Source organism: Cydia splendana, chromosome 14 (assembly GCF_910591565.1).
Source record: "Cydia splendana chromosome 14, ilCydSple1.2, whole genome shotgun sequence".
NCBI classification, from domain to species: Eukaryota; Metazoa; Arthropoda; class Insecta; order Lepidoptera; family Tortricidae; genus Cydia; species Cydia splendana.
In genome coordinates this window covers 16,059,529-16,065,528 of record NC_085973.1, presented here as the reverse complement: position 1 = coordinate 16,065,528, position 6,000 = coordinate 16,059,529, and positions in this window count along the sequence as shown.

Below are 6,000 nucleotides of genomic sequence, written 5' to 3'. Positions count from 1 at the left end.
GATATCGTTTTATAGGTTTTAGGGGGCGCAGATTTCGAAAATGATGACTATTTTGGATTCCACTTTTATGACAAAATACGTAGCCGCCATCTTGGATTATAAAATGATCATCGTTTTCGAATTCTGCACTCCCTAAAACCTATAAATCGACATCCGTGACGACGCAAGTTATCTTTATTTTCAGATCTAACAAATTGCTACAGAATACAAAGGACAAAAAAGAAGCGAGGAGGTAATGAAACAAGCAAAAATACAGATGATTCCTCGACGCAATTGGGTGATTCTTAAATTGTGTCCAGATTTTTTTTGTCATAAAAGTTTATATTTTTCACATATTACTAAATCTATGGCAAAAGTTATAATATTGCAATGGATTCCATCGCATGTAGGTATAAGTGGCAATGAGACAGCTCATGCATTAGCAAAACAGGCATGCAGCGATGGCATTGAATTTCACTTGAAACATTATATGGGGGCAATAATGACTGTTTACATTTAGTCAAATTAAAGTGTCGCGAATTGTGGAAGGAATATTTCGACGAGAGATCTAGGGACAAAGGTATTTGGTATAAGACAATACAGCCACAACCCTTTAATTCTCCTTGGATTGATAATAGTGTGTTGTGTAGGCAGGATCTAGTTTTATTATTGAGATTGCGCTCTGGACACATTCCATTGAATAAGTTCGCCTACCTCATGCGTAAAGTGAATTCGGAATTATGCACCTTATGTAATCGCGTCGAGGATGTGTATCATATTTTAATGGAGTGTGTCCGAAATGAGCGACTTAGAAGACAGATATTTCATGACAATGACAGTTCCATTGGGTTATGTAATACCTACCTTTCGAACCCCATGTCTGAGGTTGTTGAAAAGGTACTAAATATTGTTAAGTGCGGTCTGAGGGACAGAAATGTGTGATGTAATTAAACTAGATGTAGCTATTTACTTTCTTTTAACTTTGTTAATTAAGTCTGTTTTTTATGGGGTGACATATTCGTTCAATCGAAAAAGCCCCTTAATAAAGGAAAAAAAAGTTCCGTGACATTTCGACCTTGTAATTTTTTAAGTAAATGTTTTTGTTTATCTATGAGGATCTCACTAGAATAGTATAATCAAGGTATGTTTATATTTGATGAATGAAATAGTAACGCAAAAAAAAAAAAAATTGTGTCTTATATTCCTGCCGAAGACTTTTATTTTACCTTTTCCTTCTACACAAGTTTGGCCAAGTAATAAGAATTTAGGACTCTCAATTTTATTTTGACTTCTACAACAGTAAAGCTACGAGGCCATGTTTTGGTATCGTTTTCGTATAAATTCGCAGTACTAAATTTAGTTAAGGTATCACATTGACACCATTCCGAAGTAAAAACATATAAACTTATTAAAATACTTTCTTTTAAACTCCTCTTCACGCTTAAACTGCTGAACAGTTTTAATTTAAATTTGGTACACATATATTTTGAGTCCCGAGACAGGATATATATAATAAGTTATCTCAAAAATCACCCTTTAAAGGTGTGAAATGAGGTGTAGGGGGGAATTCAGAATTGACTTCTTGAAGTTAATACTGTTTAAGTTTAGGTTTGAAGTCATGTTTTTTCATCATTTTTAACTAAATCAAAGATGTAGACCATCCCAAATTTCATATAAATCGGTTCAGCGGTTATTGATTTCCCGTACAAATTTCCACGCCACTTTTCACACCTTCAAAAGATGATTTTGGTTATAAGATCTATCCTATGTCCTGTTCCGGGACGCAAACTATTTCTATACCAAATTTCAACGAAATCGGTTCAGCGGTTAAGCGTCAAGAAGAGTTTCAAAAAAACCGGCCAAGTGCGAGTCGGACTCGCGTATTAAGGGTTCCGTACATTAAGTCCGACTCGCGCTTGACTGCACATTTCTAATAGGTTTTCCTGTCATCTATAGGTAAAGAACTATTTTGTGTATTCAGACGGACATACATACAGACGCACGAGTGATCCTATAAGGGTTCCGTTTTTTCCTTTTGAGGTACGGAACCCTAAAAAGATTTATTTTTATTTTGTGGAATGGTGTCAATGTGATATCTTAAATGGATTCAGCACCCCAGATTTATACGAAAACGATACCAAACACGGCCTAGCACCTTCACTGATATAGATATATCAAGATAAAATTGAGAGCCCTAAACAAACTTTTAAGAGCGGATATCTCAAAAACTATTCAACATATCGAAAAAATTGACGGAATAAACTTGTAACAAATTAAATTAACTTTCATTTTGTATAAGTGGCCATGTCGCTGAGATGCATAGTTTCCGAGATATAATCGAAAAACGGGAAAATGGGACCTTCAAAGCCCCCTCTCTCCCCCCCGCTCAAGGGCTACGGCCGGGGACTTTTGATATGTTCACCTCCTAACTTGTCAAACCGAGTTACGGAGTCAAAAATTGTGTTCCGAGCATTTCCCTCTACAACTTTTGGAGCATTCGTTGCCTGACCTAAGTAGCTTATTGAATTTCTTTAAAAACTTTTCTGTAAAAGGTTGACGGGTGTTGGGTGTTTATATGGTTTCGGTCGATTATTATCATTTGCATTGCCCATGATGACTTACTAGAATTACGAGCACACGAGACACTAATAGTAGTTTGACAAACCTTGGTTTTCAAGAGGTATTTTATATTGACATTTGCTGTCACAAATTTGCTGTCAGATTTAGTCGCAAACCGCACGCAAAGTGCACACAAATGTGTCGACACCTTGTTACGGAAAAGTGTAGAAACGGCGACGACACTTTGTTTCGAAACAATTCTAGACACATTGTGTGGACTCTGTTACGACACATCTGACATTTAGTTACCACTTTGTGATTCTGCGACTGGAATGGTTATATGGGAGGTCTATCCCAACAATGGTTATGTAGCCTACGCACGATCAGTGATCGAGAATAGTGTTAACGGTATTAGAAAGAATTTTTCAGCGAAATGAGTAGTACTACTGTTAGAAATTGATCAACTCAACGATAAAAACTACGAAACATGGAAGATCCAAGTAGAAGCAGTGTTAATAAAAAACGACGGATGGGGATACGTTAATGGAAGTATCGAGAAACCAGAGAAACCAACTGAAGCAGCCGAAGCAGCTAAATGGGAAACAGCAGATTCTAAAGCTAAGTCCGACCTAATTTTATCCATAACACCAAGTGAATTGCGACATGTGAGAGGATGCACGACTTCGCGCGAGGTATGGCTAAAGTTAAAGAACATTTATGCTTCCAAGGGGCCTCCGAAAAAGGCTACGCTGTTGAAAGAGTTGTTACTGCGTAAATTGGATGAAGATGGTGACTTGAGAGAACATGTCATGAGATTTTTCGATGTAGTAAGCCAATTAGCGGACATGGATATAAAAATGAATGATGACTTGACGTCTATAATGCTCTTGTATAGTTTGCCGTCCAGTTTTGACAATTTCAGATGTGCCATAGAATCTCGAGATGAGTTGCCAAAACCAGACGCATTGAAAATTAAGATATTAGAAGAGGAACATTCCAGAAATCGAAAAGAAAGTGTAGACAAGGCACTTCTTGTGAAAGGAAAGAGGTCTTCTAAGCCAAAGAGTGGTACAGAGCAACGTCAACACGCATGTGATGAGCCGGCTAATTCGAAATTTAAGTACAAATGTTTCAAATGTCACCAGCATGGACATAAAGCTTCCGAGTGTACACAAAAGAAGAAAGAACAACGTATAGATAGTGCAAAGTATGTGTCGAACTCAAGTGACTTACAAAATGTTGATTCCAATTCCTTAACATTCAATTGTGTTTCAGATGTTAATGCTGTTTGCAACGAGAATGGAGATTGGATCGTCGACAGTGGGTGTACGTCACATTTGTGCAACGATGCGGATAAATTTGGTACTACATTACTACCGTTGTCCGGTAAGCTAAATTTAGCGACGAATTCGAGCACAAACGTACAAGGTAAGGGGACAGTAAGATTTTCTTCATGTGATAATGATTCTAAAACTGAAGTGCAACTGCCTAATACTCTATTCGTTCCGGATTTGCGATGTAACCTAATTTCAGTAGCTAAAATTACTGATCGAGGGTATAGCGTTACGTTCAAGAAAAATATAGCTAGTGTTCAAGATAGCTATGGTAACACTAAACTTGTCGCGAATCGTAAAGGTAACCTTTATTACGTTGAGGAACATTATGAAGGAGTGTCAGCGATTTCTGAGCGAAAGGTTGACGTATGGTCGTGGCATGAGCGTTTAGGTCACTTAAATGCGAAAGATCTTGTCCGAGTCTTAAACAAATCTGGCATGAACTTAAAGATGACAGATGTAACTGAGTTGTACGATTGTGATATTTGCGCGAAAGGAAAAATGAGTAGGTTACCCTTTTCTAGGTCGAGTGGGCCATGCGATGAAAAGTTAAGAATCATCCATTCTGACGTCGTAGGACCCATGCAGCATACGTCAATAAATGGAGCGAAATATTTCGTAACCTTTATCGACGATCATACGAGATGGTGTGAAGTATATTTTCTTAGCAAGAAAAGTGAAGTCTTCACTACATTCAAGGTATATAAAAATCACGTAGAGAACCTATTCGGACGTAAAATAACTTATCTCCACACAGATAACGGAGGCGAATACTGTAATCGAGATTTCGACGAGTTCCTGAAAAAAGAAGGAATAGCAAGACAACTGACAATTCCTGGAGTACCTCAGCAGAACTCGGTAGCCGAAAGGAAGAACAGAACTTTGGTAGAAATGGCAAGATGTATGCTGATTTCATCAGGACTTTCCCCGGGTTTCTGGGCAGATGCTGTAGCGACAGCTTGCCACGTAAGAAACCGTTGTCCAACCAGAAGTCTTGAAGGTGAGATCCCTTTTGAGAAATGGTTTGAGCGCCCTGTCAAGTTAGACTACTTACATAAGTTTGGATCTAAGGTACACGTCTTGGACAAGTCAACCGGGAAAGATAAGTTCGCACCAAGAAGTCTGGAAGGAATCTTTGTAGGCTATCCTAGAGATCGCAAGGGTTACAGGGTATGGATACCGAAACAACGACAAGTTATCATGTCAAGAGATGTGAAATTTCACGAAACAAAAAGTGAAGATAAAGAAAACGTGAACCTGAAGATTGACCCCTTTGACATCGATAAGGGAGAATCGGTAAATATTCAAAATCAACCTATATCGGTAGATGTAGAATTCCATCCGACTCAAACTAGTGGAAATCCGGTCATACATATCTGCAATCACGAGGATGAGTGCATTGAGTCATCGAGTGGTCGTGATCCAGAGCCCGAGGGAGGAGATGATGTTCCCGTCGAAGCCCGCCAAATGACAGACGATCCAGACACTGTCGCCCAACCATCTCAACATGATCATCATCAAGACGACGTTCATGTTGATGGGGGGAGGATAGTAAAGAGAGGTCCAGGGCGACCGCGACTGGAACGAGGTCATGTTGGACGTCCACGGAAGATATACAACATGGTTGACGTAGAGCCACAGGTTCCATTGGAACCACAAGTTCCCTTGGAAGAAGGCGTTGAGTCGACTGATAACTCATCAGTAGACTCACTCATCAATGACGAGTATGCAGACTGTGAGGATTTCGTTGGAGTCGCCGAAATAACCCTAAAGGAGGCCTTATCCGGTAATGAGCGAAAAGGATGGAAAGATGCAATAATTTCAGAAGTTAAAAGTTTAATCAAGAACGATACTTTCGATGTTGTCAAGAAACCTATGGGTCGAAATGTTGTTGGTTGCCGTTACATATTGACAACGAAATTGAATGTCGACAAAACTGAGAAGAAGAAAGCCAGACTAGTTGCGAAAGGTTTTAGCCAACGTTACGGCGTCGATTACCAGAAAACCTTTGCGCCAGTCGCTAGGCTTGACTCGGTAAGATTATTAGTCGCACTTGCAGTGGAACTAGATCTTGAAATTCATCAGTTGGACATTAATACGGCGTATTTAAATGGATTATTAGAAGAGG